Raw genomic sequence first — 17,920 nt, forward strand, 5'->3', positions numbered from 1 at the left:
ATAACATACGAGTCATACATATTAAACATGCAATAGGATGTGCTATGTGCCAACCATAGTATTGCCATTATGCCACGAGCTGTATCATGGTCTTTTCTTTCCAGGGCGGGGGCCAAAACCATGGGTCTTACTGACAAGTGCCAGGAGCCACCTCCTGGTCTTCCATGCAAGCATCACAAAGACAACTATCATACATTCTACAATTACTTATCTACTTAACTGCCAAAGTCCAAACTCTGGTCTTGCATACAGATTTGCCATGAGCCACCTCTTGGTCTTTCATACAAATACCAAGGGCCACCCTGCATCTTCCCATAATACATAAACCAATAAACCGACATTGGTGCCTTCAACCCAATAGTATAATGAGGAGAGTCACCTCAGATAGTTGAAACCCACAGAAAAAACTGTGACTGCAGACCCGCTAAAATCCGCGCGCTATCAAGTACCAAAATGACAACCCATTAATAACTAGATCCTGACTCACACGAAGATTCCAAATTAGGGTAAAATACCTTTTTACCCTTCCTATAGCATCACCCAAAGACAAGGGCAGATCCAAACGCCTAAAAGCCCAAAAATCTAAAATAACACCCAAGGCCCAACTACGGCCCAATTTTCCAAATTGGGCCCAATACTCATGGGCCTTAACCTAATGGATTCCACTAAAATCTATATATCCCAAGCATAACATTCTTTTGGACCAAACATGGGCCAAAAATGTCAAGCCGAAAACAAAGAAACCCAAGTCTGCTGAGTATGTGGGGCGTACTCAGCTTGTACACTCCGCGTACTGCATGGAAGGCTTGTACGCACAACGTACAAACTTGTACGCCTAGCGTACTCACCAATCATGGCCAACTTTTCTAATTCAACACTATACCCATTAAGACTTGACCCAAACTCAGATTTGACTTCCACAAGGTGGTTAATCACATAAAGTTGCCAACTTTATGTGCATACATGGCTAAATGGGGATCTAGAGTTCAAAGGAGCTTAATAATTGACTTAATACATGCATGGGATTAAAACCACCATAAAGTTTGCACCTTTATGCCCAAGGAACCCATGATATATTCAGATCTATAAGATTGAGCTCCAAAAATGACCCTAACTCCCAATCACCAACCAAAAAGACCAAAACGACCAAAAATGTGCGAAGAAGTAGATCTATGAAATGAAATGGAAAGGTTTGAACTTTATATCTTCCAATCCACCAAAAGATGATGCTAATGTTGGATCTCAAATCCCTCTTCCAAAGAATGAGTCTTCAAGGTTCACCTTCCTCCTCTAGATGCACAAAATCATCCACAAAAGCTTCACAAGAGCTCAAAATCACCAAACATAGGCTAAGGAACGAATTAGGATTTTTAGGGTATGGAGGTTGGCTAGGAAATGATCAAAAGAGGCTAACATGTGGCTTATAAACAGTACACTTGAAAAAAATAGGGTTTTCTTACTGAATTGAGTACGCCCCGCATACCCCTTAGTATGCCTGGCATACTCACGAACCATGCGCGATGCCTTAACCCAGTACGCCTAACGTACATTGTGTGTATGCCCTGCATACTCGACCATGCTCCAAAAACCCATTATCTTCAATCGGCTATAACTCCTTCGTCTTAGGTCCGTTTCCAACGAACTTTATATCCACGGAAAGGTGACAAGAATCCGTACACTTCTGTCAACTCACCTTTTCCATAAATCTTCCCGAATAAAAACCCATAATTCATAAAGAACCGAGCTACCAAATTATGATAATACCCTTGGGCTCCAAAACACAATCGGACATTGAGAACACTTAATCTATAACTCCCCCATGCAAAAAGGGCCAACACCCTCCTTCCCCAAGGCCCTAAGACTTATGATAATTAGGCCACGAACCCGAATAATGAAACGATTCAAAATCAAGTGTTACATGAAATAAATAAAGGGACTAACATAGTAACCTTTTGACAAAATTGATTTTTTTACTTGAACACTTGAAGATATTGAGTTTCTTTATAACTCTTGGAAAGTCTAGCACCCAAAGCAGGAATGCCTCTAATGGATCACACCCAAAGAGTAAAAACCCTAGAACTTAAGGAGAAAGAGAAATAGAAAGGAGAGAGGTTGGAACACTAAAATCCTTAACCTTATAGAGAGTATGATTTGATTCTATAAGAACTGGAGCGATCTTTCTATAGCTATTGTATTTTCCAAATAAACCTGATTTGAATCAATTAAATAATCATATTTAATCCTGATTCAAATCTTTATCTTTATTAGCTATCTGAAAGATCTTGGAAGCCTTATGGAAGCCCCTGATAACCATCTACCTCCATGGACATCCAAAATGTTCAAATTGCTGACCTATTAAATAATTACCACTCAACTCCTACACCTTTAAATTAAATCCAAATTAAATCCAAATTAATTCTAGTTAATTTGAACAAGTTTCTAATTAATTTATTAACCTATAATAAATTAATAAAAAAATTATCTCAATCTCTCAAATTAGATCTATCTATATTAGCTCTTGAGGGAAACCTATAACACCCGTTCCCATATTGGATCGGGTGAGGGCTTGGCGGGATCAGAGATATGATTTTTTATGAAAAACTATGTGCCACGATGAGGTGAGTGGAGCACCATGACGTGGCGTATTTTATGCATACTCGGGTGTTAAGTTGGTCACCACGACGTGGCAAAGATAGGCCACGATGTGGCAACTTTGGCGGCCCAAGCCCATGATTTTTAGGGTTTTCTTCATAAATAAACACTTAATCTCAAGGATTATAACATCCTTTTTCCCCCTGCAACCTTTTCAAACGAAACCCTAGACTCCTTGGAGTGATTCTTGTTGTATTTGTGGTGATTCTTGAAGTTTGAAGCTTTGGCTTGCATTTGTGGAAGATGTAGTGGTGTGCTTGCTAGTTGGAAGAGTGCTCTACTTCAGATCTTGCACCTCATGCATCTTGTGGAGCTTTGGAAGGTATAAATCTTCCACCATTTTGGTTCTCTCTTCATAGATCTAAGATTTATTGCATTTCATTGTTCATATTCAAGTTTGGGTTGATTTGATGAGATAAATTTACAAGTTTGTAGCTCTTCTTGGTCCATTGGTCACTATATCTTTTAGATATAGAGTTTTGTTGTATTTTAATGTCTATGTATGAGATTTTGGTTTTTGGACCCATTTTGCCCTTGATTGAGATTTAGACTTACATTGGTCGTGCATATCCATAAAGCTGCGATTTTTATGTTGGAATAGAAGTGAGAAGTCTTTCTGGAAGTTATGGATTTATGGCTTTGGTTATTAAGAGCGTAATGGTTGAGTCCAAGCCTTAAGTTGTCATTAAGGATCTAGGTGTAGAGATCTAGACTCATTGGCATGTGTTAATGGGTAAAGTTGGAAACTTTATCCATCAAGACCTTGGGAAGGACTAGATCTGAGATTTGGAGCTCTTGAGGTTAAAGGAAAAGAGCTTAATGGATTAAGCTCTTGAGACCCAGTTCCCACAACGTGGAAAATGGAGGCCACGACATGGCGACTGAGGAATGCCCAACTATTTTGTCATTTTTCTCCCACTACGTGGAAATGGGTGGCCACGATGTGGCGACCTACTACAGTGGAATTTGACCATTGATCGTTGACTTTTTGACCAGTTTAAATTTTAGTCAAACTTGGAGAGGTTTCGAGCTATAGCCTGAGATTTAGCTTGTGGTTGGTTTAGGAGGTTCGTTTAGCTGATTTTGCAGGGCTAAGAATAGGGGTTCCATCTCTTCATTCAGGTGAGTCTTTTCACTATGCTGGTGCAACGAACACACCAATACCGGCTCACTAAAGTGTGTATGTAGGATGCCAGCTGTCTTTGTGACTGTTACATGTTTGTATGAGCCTGTATGGTAGTATATATGTGCTTACCAAATGGGTCTTAATTATTGTACTATGATATGTGTTACTGTGTCTACTAAGACTTCCGGTAGTCTCCAGGGTTGCTGATAACCCATCGGCATGCTGTTTGTCCACGGTGACTTTAGGTAGTCTCCAGAGTTGCTGATGACCCATCGGGCGTGATGTTTGCCCACTGAGACATCGAGTAGTCTGCAGGTGTTTTGATAACCCACTGGGCATGCTGTTTGCCCACTGAGACTTAGGGTAGTCTCCATGGTTGCTGATAACCCATAATTGTTATATGTGTCGTGTTGTATATAGTATTTTGGAGAACTCACTAAGCTTTGTGTTTACAGTTTGTGTTTTTAAATGTTTTCAGGATTTCTTATTTTAAATGAGGGCAAGATTGCATCGCATCCATGGGAGATTTGTGCACATGATAAATTTTGACAACACTCTCATAAATGTTTTGACTTAAATGGTTTTATCTATGATATTCGTAGTTGTAAATTGTATAAACACTTGAATTTTTATTTTAAAAATCTTGGTTAAAATTCGGCGCGTTACAATTTGGTATCAGATCCATGGTTTGAGGGATTTGGGCATACTCTTCGGTGTGCCTAAACTCAAACTGAGGAATTGGTAAATCTTTCTAAAAGAAAAAGATTTTTCTAAAAATATTTTTAAGATAAAAGGGGTAGGATGCGTGCAATCAGCTGCGCTCAAGTAAGTATTTCCCAAAATACCCATACATGTTTTATGATTGATGTTTGATATGAGTATATGAGAATTATATGTTGCTTGCATGGTATGATTCCTGATTAGGAGATATGCCTTTATGCTTGTTGTGTGAGCTGGTAGTGATGCATGATAGTGACTAGAGATCTTTCGGAGCTTCTGAGATAAGACTGCCTGATTATGCAATGCTTTTAGTTATAGATGCTCAAATGCTGCTTGATTTTTGTTTTGTAGGACTCATATTGATGTAAGTTAATTATTGCATGAATATGTGAAGTTACATGCTGGAAAGATTAAATAATCTCAGAGTGATTGATCTGGCCTTGTTGCACAATTCTTTTTTGAATCTAACCGTTGTAGGGTTGAGTCTCTTAGTCGAAGGATTATTTAAGTTTTGTTGCGTGTAATGGTATTCGTGAAGTAATTAGCTGACATTGACGAGAGTTCTTCAGCAGCTGATGGTAGGGTGAGGTTGGAATTCTAAGAGGGCGTAGGAAGCGCTTTAGTGCGATATGTGTATTGTTTAGCAAATTTTGGATGATATCATTGTGAGGAAGTGACTTAGAGGATTCTGGATGATTCTGAGGAAAGTACGGATAGACGTGGAAGGTAGTATTGGGCCCGTACTACTAAAAACACAGGATTCGTACTCGAATTATGGAAAGTCCCAAAAATTATAAGGAATTGGTTAAGGGTAGGAACATGGTTTGGCACCATGAATCCGTTGCAGATTTTTGGTATTTATCAGCTCTTCAGTTATGGCTGTCCGGGAAGAATACGGTTCTGGTGATTATTTGGGCCTTAGTGGCCATGTCAGCTTGGGGATGAATGGTGGAGACCTAGATGAGTAGTTGATTTCGAGGTCTGGGGGCTTACTTGAGGATGTGCTAGTCGGAGTCGCGAGACTCAAAAAGGGAGAGATTGGGATGAGCAGCTTGTGGATTTCAACGTGAGGATGAGTGATCGGCCGATAGCTTAAGATGTCATTTTCTATGACGATGATTCTATTCTTCCAGTTTCCTATGTTGAGTAAAAGGGAGAGTGGGCGTATGATTGCAGAATTTGGAGGAAGACCGATTGGGGGGGGGGGGAACTAGATGGTTATGGTATCAGCGAAAAAAGTGGAGATGCACAAGAGGATTCTTGAGGTTTGATTGCCTTGATATATTTCACATGTGGAAATAGATTCATATGTATAGAGACTGTACAAGATGAGGACAAGGGTATACCTTCTTTTAGTTCAGTTTGAGTGTGTTTTAGTAGGTTGTTCCATGTGATCAGGGGAAGTGAGTCCGGAACGACAACTTTCATTGTCTATGTTGTATTCGACTGTGAAGATGATGTCTCGTCTTTTTTGATTGATTCTTACGAGTAAGTAATGGTTACAAATTTAGAGGCGATGTATGTGGTAATCCATTTATTTCCTCGATACAGAATTGGTGCTATTAATGGACTATCAAAGTTATTGCTTCTGTATCTACATGGGGTTCCTAATGATAGAGGCAGTTATGATTGGGAAGTTTCCGAGGTCTCTATCTGAGATTCAAAATTTCTTTGAGTTTGATGGGTCTTTATCTAGGAGATCATCTTGTGTTGTGTTATACATTCCAAGAGTTAGGGATGATATGTATCTGGCTGAGCTAGTTTGAAATGTGGTTTGTAGGCAACGTCATTTGGTGATAGTTTGAACCCAATTGGGGAAGAACTGGGTATTCTACTTGGAAGATCATCGATTTATATCAGCTTATGGTTTCAGAAGAATGGGTTATAGGGATTTGCGGTTCAGGTATATGGGAATTTTGCTCAAGATGTGGTCAAGATAAGGGTGCAGAGCAGGTTGACATCTGATGTATCTTCTCAGGAATTCATGAGTTGTCTTCATGGCAGGAGGCTGTTGGTTAGGGAGCTCGTTGTAGACAGTGGTCTATTTTGGGGATGTCGATGAACAAATCATGAGGCATTGGGTCGCTCAGGTTGAGTATCGGTCGTTGAAGGATTTGTCAGTACAAGGAATAGGTTGCTACTGTTGGAGATAGTGTCTAAGTCCATAACTATATTTGGTATGTACTTGACCCGACCCGGCATGGTCCATTTGGGTTGCACTTCACCCGAACAATTTACGGATAATCTTTTGAGAATAGTTTAAGTTATGATTTATTAATATATTATAAGTTCTAATATATTAATATAAAATCATATTATTTAATTAGTGTTGATCTATAATTAATTTAGAATTAATTTAGAGATCAAAAGTATGACTAATTAAATATGGGCTCTTGTATTTATATAGTGTGGGCTAATGCTTATTTGGAATAGGCTAGGCTTGCATGGAAAGTCCATGGATACTCCATGGAGCTTTAACCCATGGATCTCATGGAAATGAAAAGACATGGGTATTAGGGTTTACATGGATGTAACCCTAATCCACCACACTATATAAAGGAGGCTTTGGTTCTTGAAATTACACTAGTTGATGTGTGTAAACTAAGAGGGCCGATTTCAAGAAGTTTGTGACTATTCTCTCAAGTTTCCAAGTTTGTGGTGATTTGTGACTTCCATTTGAGGCATCCACATTATTGGTGCTAGGCTCTCAAACTCCAAGCAATCAACTACTACTACAAGGTAAGTAATTCTACTAGTTTTATTTGAGTCAAGTACCCCATGCCATGCTAGTTAGGATAAGAACCTTGGAAAAATAATTATTTGCATGTATCTTAGTCAAACATAGATCCAAGGTTTCTAGGGTTGCATGTACACCATAGGAGTGTTAGAATGCTGAAAACCGATCAGTGGTATCAGAGCCTGGTTTGTTTATTTGATACTTGATGCAAAAAAAAAAAAACAAAAAAAAAACTTGAAAATCGAAGTTTTGTTCAAAAGCTCGTATCAAAATTTCAAGTTTTGTATATGTACTTACGATTCTTGAAATTTTTGATATGAACATTCATAAACATATGATTTTAGAAGATCATAGAAATTATGTGCTAATAATTGATTAGATTAATTCTTGATCTTTATGTGTTTTAATGGAGTCCATAACTAGTTCTTAAGTTATGGATAACCAAAAGTCACATTTATAAATAACCATTAAAAGAACACATAGGTTACAAAAAAATGAAGAGTCTTCATTTTTAATAACCATTAACTCATAAGTTATGAGAAATGAAAAGTTTTGAAAGTTTACAAAACTTGCCCTCAAGTTTTGGAACATGTAAAGTCATAATAAAAACTTTAGTTCCAACCCCTAGAATTTTAAAAGTTAAAATTCAACCCTTATACTTTATAATATTATAAGTTTAATAATATTTATATATGTATAAGATCAAGTCGTCTTACCGCTAGTACGCCTCATTCACGAAACCGGTCTATAAGGGGGGTATAAGGTTGTTGCCTATAAAATGGCAACTTAATGGGTGTCCACTCTCACCCACCGCTTCCTTGATCGGTGGAGGGTCGTTAGTCGAACGGGTGGGACAAGGACTTATAAATTCTCATTAAAAGTATAATGATAATACTAAAGTAACTAAACTTTATTGAATTCCCAATCTTAGTTATTTTAGGAAAATGTGAATAAGGTGCTAATCCATGAAATTACACTTTACACTTTGTTTAAGTCGTTAGTGGAGCGTGTGTGGTTAACCGGCACACTAACTTGAACTTAACAAGGTAGGTAAAGGGTGACTTAATGTTTATCATAGTATCGATGGAGCGTGTGTGGTTAACCGGCACATCGATTGAGGGGTAATACATTAAGGGTACCAAGTAATTTTCATGGTTACTTCACACCTTGTTTTGTGATCCTCGACATCCCAGTCACAAAACTTGAAGGGCACACTCGAGATTGAAACATGCCATTGAAGAAAGTTCAATGAATCTCAAAGAATCTAGGAGTTTCTAAACCAATTAAAACCTAATTAAATATTTCGTTTTTCATGGTGGAAATTGGTGAATCGTCATTCACCTACCTTCAAATATCTTATAGCTTAGATTACGGCATCCCTCTTCTAAGTTATAAAATATTGTGTTGGGTCCTAGCCTTAATATTACATTTGGGTGTTTTGTTAAGGACTATCTCTATATCTAATCTAATCTATTCCCTCTTCTCTTCAGATGTCTTCCAATAACAATGCTTCTGGCTCAAACCCTACTAGCTCCTTCTCTCTCATGAATCTTTGTGGGAGAGTCATCTTTGATGGGTCCAACTTTACAGATTGGATCAGAAACATCAGGATGGTCACTCGGTATGAGAACAAATAATATGTTCTCGACAAGGAGCTGAAGGTACCCGAGCCAACTGCTACCCCTGAAGAGCTTGCTGAATATGAGGTACATGAAAGAGATGCTACAAAAGTGGCATGCATCATGATGGCCACCATGACAGCCGAGCTCCAAAAGTCCTATGAGGATTATTATCCTTTTGAGATGCACCCGGACTTGATGGACCGCTACCATCAAAGTGCTCGTCAAGAGCGATATGAAATAATCTCCTCCATGATAACAACCCGAATGAAGGATGGTGAACCCATCACGGGCCACATGCAGAAAATGCAAAGGTATGTGGACCATTTACTGAAGCTGAATGTGAACTTCCCTGAGGAGTTAGCAATAGACATCATTTTGCACTCCTTGCCATCGTGTTATGATCAATTCTGCATGACATATCACATGAACAAGGAAGAAGTCACCCTCAGCAAACTTCAAGGACTCTTGAAGACCGCCGAAAGTGGTCTAAAGGGTAAGTCGGTTGTTACTACTCCTACTCTAGGTTTTGTGAACCCATCACGGGCCACATGCAGAAAATGCAAAGGTATGTGGACCGTTTACTGAAGCTGAATGTGAACTTCCCTGAGGAGTTAGCAATAGACATCATTTTGCACTCGTTGCCATCGTGTTATGATCAATTCCGCATGACATATCACATGAACAAGGAAGAAGTCACCCTCAGCAAACTTCAAGGACTCTTGAAGACCGCCGAAAGTGGTCTAAAGGGTAAGTCGGTTGTTACTACTCCTACTCCAACTGCGGCCAATGTCTTGGCAATCGGGCATGGCAAAGGGAAGAAGAGAAAGAACCCTTCTAAGGGTACCAAGGGTAAGACCCTTGAAGGCTCCTCTTCAAGCAAAACCAAGAAAGGTTTTGTCACTCCTTCTGCTAACCCTAATGAGGCTGAATGCTTCTATTGTCATGAAAAGTCGCACTGGAAGCGAAACTGCCCAAAGTACCAACAAGATTTGAAGGATGGGAAAGTAAAACCCAACCATGCAGGTATATACACTATATTGTCTAATAACTCACCTCATTCTAAGTCTTGGGTCCTTGATACAGGTTGTGGTATTCACATATGTTGTGATTTGTAGGGACTAAGAAGAAGTGAGAATGTGGAGCAAGGAAAGATAAACTTGATCATGGGAAACAGGAAAGCTTCACCTGTCACCAAGATAGGAGTTTATTCCTTAGTGCTAAATAGTGGGTTTACATTAGATTTGAATAAATGTTATTATTCGCCAGAAATGGCAAGAAATGTTATTTCCTTTCATGCATAGTATAAACAAGGTTTTACCTTTTATTTTGATAATAATAATGGTAGTATTGATGCTTTCTTTAATAATGTTCTTTATTTTAAAGCATTACCTTGTGATGGTGTGTATGAAACTGTATCTGTTGTAGATAATCTAGGAAATAATGTATTATGTATTGACTCTTCCACTAGCTTAGATAAAGCATCTTTATGGCATTGTCGTCTTGGACATGTAAGCAAGAAACGCATAAGCCAACTCCAAAAGGATGGAGTCTTGGAGTCATTTGACCTAAAGTCGGATGATAGTTGTGAATCTTGTTTGCTTGGTAAAATGACAAAGTCACCTTTTACTAGCACTTGTGCTAGGGGTGAAGGTTTGTTGGACCTCATACACACGGATGTGTGTGGACCCTTCAGAACTGCCACAAGAGATGCTAATCGTTTCTATGTGACTTTTACTGATGATTTTAGTAGATATGGATATGTCTACTTAATCAAGCATAAGTCAGAAACCTTTGAGAAATTCAAAGAGTTTAAGCAAGAAGTGGAGAATCAGTTGGGCAGGAACATTAAGATGCTTCGATCCGATCGTGGTGGTGAGTATCTTAGTACTGAGTTCCTTGACTATCTTAAGGAATGGGGGATTGTCTCACAATTGACACCTCCTAGGCCACCACAGTTGAATGGTGTAGCTGAGAGGCGCAATCGGACCTTGTTGGACGTGGTTCGTTCCATGATGAGTCGAGCTTCGCTACCAATCTCATTTTGGGGGTATGCCTTAGAGACTGCCGCCCATATCCTTAATCTAGTCCCTACAAACAAGGTTGCCAAAACACCTCACGAGGTGTGGACTGGAAAAGTTCCCAATCTAGACCACATCAAGATTTGGGGTTGCGAGGCCTTCGTGAGACGCGAGACTCACGATAAGCTCGAACCCCGAAGCGAAAGGTGTATTTTCATCGGCTATCCACAGAAATCCTTTGGCTACATTTTCTATAGACCTAGTGATAATGTGGTCTTTGTAGCAAGAAGAGGATTCTTTCGAGAGAGAGAATTCATGAGCCAAGGAGACAGTGGGAGGCAAATTGACCTTGAGGAAATTCAAGAGTCAAGTGGTGAAGGAACCTCAAACACTAGCCCTCAACCTGAGGAGAAAACTCCTGTTGAGTCGACTGGAGAATCTATACCTCTGAGGCGTTCCACCAGAGTTAGGAATGCACCTGAGCATTATTATGGTTTTCATATTACTGCAGAAGGTGAGACACTTATCAGTGATAACACACTGGTAAATCTGGATGAACATAACAGCTACACTGAAGCCATGGCAGGCCCTGAGGCTGCTAAATGGAAAGAGGCTATGGATAGCGAGATACAGTCCATGTATGACAATCAAGTTTGGAACTTGGTTGACAATGTACCTGATCGTAAGATAGTTGGGTGCAAATGGATCTTCAAAAAGAAGACCGACATGGATGGTAATGTACACACTTATAAGGCACGACTGGTTGCAAAGGGTTATTCTCAAACTTCGGGAGTTGATTATGATGAGACCTTTTCACCAGTGGCCAAGATTAAGTCTATTAGGGTTCTGTTAGCCATTGCTGCATTTCATGATTATGAAATATGGCAAATGGATGTCAAAACCGCTTTCCTTAATGGAAAGTTGGCTGAAGATGTTTACATGGTTCAGCCAGAGGGTTTTGTCAGTACAGAGTACCCCAGTAGAGTGTGTAAGCTCGAGAAATCCATTTATGGATTAAAACAGGCACCCCGCAGATGGAATCTTTGCTTTGATGAGAAAATCAAAAAATTTGGCTTTTCAAGGAGTGAAGATGAATCTTGTGTCTATATCAAGGCTAGTGGGAGTATAGTCAGCTTTTTGGTACTGTATGTGGATGACATACTACTCATAGGAAATGACATCCCAACCCTGCAGGAAGTAAAGTCCTGGTTTGGGAAGTGTTTCGCTATGAAGGACCTTGGAGAAGCTGCCTATATCCTAGGGATAAGGATTTTGAGAAACAGGAGTAAAAGACTAATTGGACTTAGTCAAAGCACCTATGTGGACAAAGTGTTGAAAAGGTTCAACATGCATAATTCCAAGAAATGAGAGTTACCCATCCAGAGTAACGCCAGATTGAGTAAGACACAAAGCCCTAGTACTGAGGCTGAGATAGCAGAAATGAGTCGAATACCTTATGCTTCAGCTGTAGGATCGATCATGTATGCTATGACGTGTACTCGACCTGATGTAGCCTTTGCTTTAAGCATGGTTAGCAGGTATCAGGGGAACCCTGGCAAGGCACACTGGACTGCGGTAAAGAATATCCTCAAGTACCTGCGAAGGACTAAGGACTGGGTCCTTACCCTCGGTGGGAGTGATGGCTTGAGAGTTGTAGGGTACAGTGATACTAGCTTTCAGACTGACAGGGATAATTTCCGCTCTCAGTCGGGCTGGGTCTTTACCCTAAACGGAGGGGCAATTACTTGGAAAAGTTCCAAGCAGGAGACAGTGGCTGATTCCACTTGTGAATCAGAGTATATAGCAGCAAGCGAGGCAGCAAAGGAGGCTATATGGCTAAATAACTTCATCAGAGACCTTGGAGTTGTACCAGCTATAAAGCAGCCAATGGAGATTTTTTGTGACAGCAATAGTGCGGTTGCCTTAGCCAAGGAACCAAGAGATCATGGGAGATCCAGACACATTGACAGAAAATATCACTTCATCATACATCGAATAGAAGAAGGAATCGTCATGGCAAAGAGGGTATCATCGGATGAGAATCCAGCAGATCCCCTCACGAAGGGACTGACTCGGGTTAAGCATCTCCAGCATGCTCGGAGCATAGGGCTGAAGGATGATATTAGTTTTAGTAGTTAGATAGTCTTGAAATTTGTAAAATGTAATTGACATTTGATGATAAATAAAAGCTGTTATTTATGAGTAAAGTGTTGCTATCTCTTGTCAATCGTTTACTATTATTTCTTTTTGCATGTTTTGACTTCCAGAATAATTATGTTATGGTTTATATCATATTATTCAAACTCTCCACAGTCGGTCATATGTTGGAAGTAGATATGAATCAAGACTGTCATCGGTTGGCTTGTAGAGGTCTAAGATGTTAGACAAAGCGGGGCTACAACACTCATGAGTGCTCATAAGTTCTGAGTATTGGATTCAACCCACGCTCACTGACATCACTTCATGGAATTTATCTCGAGTGATCGTGAGATGGTAATATCATATAAGTCTTCAAACCTAGACATATGATTTTTTACCTATGAGTTGGTTATGCATTGATTGTACGAAAACGCATTGGTAACTCGATGTTATAAAACGTACCTTTGTGTGTAATTCAACAAGTAGTAGAGCAAACATATGAGCCGAAGTTTATCTGTTCCTTCTTGGATTAGAAGCGATATCTGGGCCCCTCGATGATTTTGTTTTGACCTATGTACCGGGCCCGGTCAGAACTAAATTGATGTGTTCAGTTAAGTTCTATGTCAAATAAATCGGAAATCGGGAAACAAATGCTGGACAATAAGCAAGACCTTGTTCCATGTATTTGTCCGGCTGATATCTAGAACAGAGGATTATATGATCACTTATCTAAAATGGCGCTTCATAGTTCACCAGAGTTTTAAGAGCTACGATTGCTGATCGGTTCCTGAAGTCATACTTGCAACTATAGTTATTAGACTTATCCAAGTGGGAGACTGTTGGAGATAGTGTCTAAGTCCATAACTATATTTGGTATGTACTTGATCCGACCCGGCATGGTCCATTTGGGTTGCACTTCACCCGAACAATTTACGGATAATCTTTTGAGAATAGTATAAGTTATGATTTATTAATATATTATAAGTTCTAATATATTAATATAAAATCATATTATTTAATTAGTGTTGATCTATAATTAATTTAGAATTAATTTAGAGATCAAAAGTATGACTAATTAAATATGGGCTCTTGTATTTATATAGTGTGGGCTAATGCTTATTTGGAATGGGCTAGGCTTGCATGGAAAGTCCATGGATACTCCATTGAGCTTTAACCCATGGATCTCATGGAAATGAAAAGACATGGGTATTAGGGTTTACATGGATGTAACCCTAATCCACCACACAATATAAAGGAGGCTTTGGTTCTTGAAATTACACTAGTTGATGTGTGTAAACTAAGAGGGCCGATTTCAACAAGTTTGTGACTATTCTCTCAAGTTTCCAAGTTTGTGGTGATTTGTGACTTCCATTTGAGGCATCCACATTATTGGTGCTAGGCTCTCAAACTCCAAGCAATCAACTACTACTACAAGGTAAGTAATTCTACTAGTTTTATTTGATTCAAGTACCCCATGCCATGCTAGTTAGGATAAGAACCTTGGAAAAATAATTATTTGCATGTATCTTAGTCAAACATAGATCCAAGGTTTCTAGGGTTGCATGTACACCATAGGAGTGTTAGAATGCTGAAAACCCATCAGCTACCTATAATCTATGATAAGTAGCAGTTGATCTGTCAATCAACTTCAGAGTTGGTATGTGTAGTTCTGTGTGGGTTTGTCCAGTAAAATAGTAGATTACTGCGTTGTTGTCAGTGCATTCTAGATCGTTGGCTGTTTCTCGTTCTTCGTTAATTGCTGGATTGTGCAATTATTGTTTATAGAAGACTCGAGATTGAATCGATAGTAAGTAGAGCATTGAATTGATTATCTATATCTTCAAATTGTGGGTCTATGAGTTCTTTGTAATCAATTGGGATTATACAAGAATGTGGAATTCTATCGAGCGAATGTGCTTTGGATACACCAATATTTCGTCAAAAGTAGTAAGTACTTAACCTGGATTGGGGTGTGGGCACCCGATATTGTTTGATCGTGGGATCTTAGTCCTGCAAGCTTAGTGTGGTGGTGGTTGAGTAGTGAGATTGTGGGATGGATTAGTAATCCAGTGGTATTGAGGTTATCAGAGTGTAGATGAATCCAAGTAGGGGATAATCACTTCGTACCAAAGCGGATAGTTCCAAGTGCGAGCCATTTTAGAATCTACACCCATGTCGGGGATTTGGATCAGTATATCTTGAGAAAGCGCCATAGTTCCTTGTGGTCGGAAAGAATCCAAGATAGGTCGGGTTGTGAGTGTGGAGCAAGCTACCGTTAGGCCGGCAAGGCCTTGACCGGCTGATAAGGTGGTGCGGATAAGATATTGATTGATTAAGGACTAATTGGGAAGGCTAGTTCACTTGGTATTATCCTAAGACAACTAGAGAGTCGATTATGGTTGCAATAGGATTCTGGGTTTAAGCAAGGAATAATGTTCTTTGGTCAGTGGTGAGCAGTAGAGTAAATGATATGTATTCACGACTAGGTTTAGGTCGAGGGTTGTGTTAGGACCTCTCTGCATATTCTTGTCTGATGAAGGCTTTGGGGTTTGAAGCACGACCCAAACTCCCTGATAGAGTCCAACAAGGCAGGGTTTTGGCTCGTACTAATTTCGGTTAGACATTCTTGCGTGTAGTTGGAAAGACCATGAGATGGGCCCATGTTGGTTGTGGAAGTCTTGTAAGACTGCAGATCAGCCGTAGCATTCACTAGGTTGGTAGGCAGTTATGAAAGTTTTGTAAGACTATGGAGCAACCATAACATTCACTAGGATGGTAGGCAGTTGTAGAAGTGTTGTAAGACCGCGGATCAGCCATAGCATTCACTAGGTTGGTAGACAGTTGTGAAAGTGTTGTAAGACTGTGGAGTAGCCATAGCATTCACTAGGATGGTAGGTGGTTATGGAAGTGTTGTAAGACTGCGGAGCAGCCGTAGCATTCATTAGGTTGGTAGGCAGTTGTGAATGTGTTGTAAGACTACAGAGCAGCCGTAGCATTCACTAGGATGGTAGGAAGTTGTTGAAGTGTTGTAACGCTACGGAGTAGCCGTAGCATTCACTAGGTTGGTAGGTAGTTGTGAAAGTGTTGTAAGATTGTGGTGCAACATAACATTCACTAGGATGGTAGGCAGTTATGGAAGTGTGGTAAGACTATGACTAGGCGCGTAGCATTCTCTAAGAGGATTTAGATCATCACATGATTGGTTGAAAGGTTGTGGGCGGACCACAATATTTTTAATACTTGGGTAGATCGTAGGCTTGACTGGGGGGAATGTGATGTGAGATTACGGCTTGGTTCATAGCAATCACTTGGAGTGAAGCGGACGTGGTGATTGTTCGTGCGTTGGTTGATTGAGTTTCCTTTTATTTGGATTTAATAACTGGTGGAGTCGTATTGACAGATGGTTCATGACAACCTTTATCAGTTAGGCTCTTAAAGTTGATAGTCGATTTGGTATTCGAAGCAGGATTTCCAGCATAAGTGGATGGTCAAGGTTTGTGTTTTCTGGATATCAATGAAATAGTTCGGATCAGATGGGTTTGTTTGGATAGACATAGGCGTGGTGGTATTCGGGTTTTAATAGCAAGAGGTCGGTGATCTGGGTGATTATGAGGATTATGAACTTGAAGGGTTTGGGAAGCTTGGATATCATGAAAGTATGATTTTGGCCATGGTTTCGCTCGTGGGAGCATCTGGTTAGTCTCGGGTTTCCAGAAAGCCATGTGTGAAGTTGCGGGCTTTTAGGTGGTCTCCGAGCTAGGGTTGGGCTAAACTCTCGATCGGAGTGTTTTGAGTGTTGTATGCGCCTATTAGCAGTGTCCCTAGTTAGGGACTTGGGATTATGTATGATTATTGGATGATCGTTAACCGTTGTGTATGGGTTCGGTCGTTATTGCATTTGAGTGTTACAAAGTGACTGGTTGATTGTTGGCATCATTTGGGTTCCGAAAGATCTTCCGAGTCGTTATGGATTGTGTTACTGCCCATATTTTGAGGACGAAATATAATTTAACTGGGAGAGAATTGTAACACCCATTTCGAGAATGGATCAGGTGAGGGCTTGGTGGGATCATAGATCTGATTTTTTGGGGAAAATAAGTGCCACGACGTGGTGTATTTTATGCATAACCGCGTCTTAATTTGGTCGTCACGACATGTCAAGGAAAGGCATGGCAGTTGTGGCGGCCCAAGCCCATGATTTTTATGGTTTTCTTCATATATAAACACTTAATCTCAAAGATTAATGGATCCTTTTTAGCCTCCAACCCTTTCAAACGAAACCCTAGCCTCTTGGAGTGATTCTTGTTGTATTAGTGGTGATTCTTGAAGTTTGAAGCTTTGGCTTGCATTTTTGGAAGATGGAGTGGTGTGCTTGCTAGTTGGAAGAGTGCTCTACTTCAGATCTTGCACCTCATGCATCTTGTGGATCTTTGGAAGCTATAAATCTTTCACCTTTTTGGTTCCCTCTTCATAGATCTAAGATTTATTGCATTTCTTCGTTCATATTCAAGTTTGGGTTGATTTGATGAGATAAAGTTTGCAACTTTATAGCTCCTATCGATCCCTTGGTCACTATATCTTTTGGATCTGAAGTTTGATTGTGTTTTGAGGTCCATGTATGAGATTTTGGTCTTTTGTCCCATTTTGAACAAGATTGAGATCTAGACTTACATTGGTCATGCATATCCATAAAGTTGCGGTTTTATGTTGAAATAGAAGTGAGAAGTCTTTCTGGAAGTTATGGATTTATGGATTTGGTTACTAAGATCTTAATGGTTGAGTCCAAGCCTTAAGTTGTCATTAAGGATCTAGGTTTAGAGATCTAGACTCATTGGGATGTGTTAATGGGTAAAGTTGGAAACTTTATCCATCAAGACCTTGGGAAGGACTAGATATGAGCTTTGGA

Source organism: Lactuca virosa, chromosome 1, assembly GCF_052849685.1.
Source record: "Lactuca virosa cultivar CGN04683 chromosome 1, Lactuca_virosa_CGN04683_v6, whole genome shotgun sequence".
Classification (NCBI taxonomy): Eukaryota; Viridiplantae; Streptophyta; class Magnoliopsida; order Asterales; family Asteraceae; genus Lactuca; species Lactuca virosa.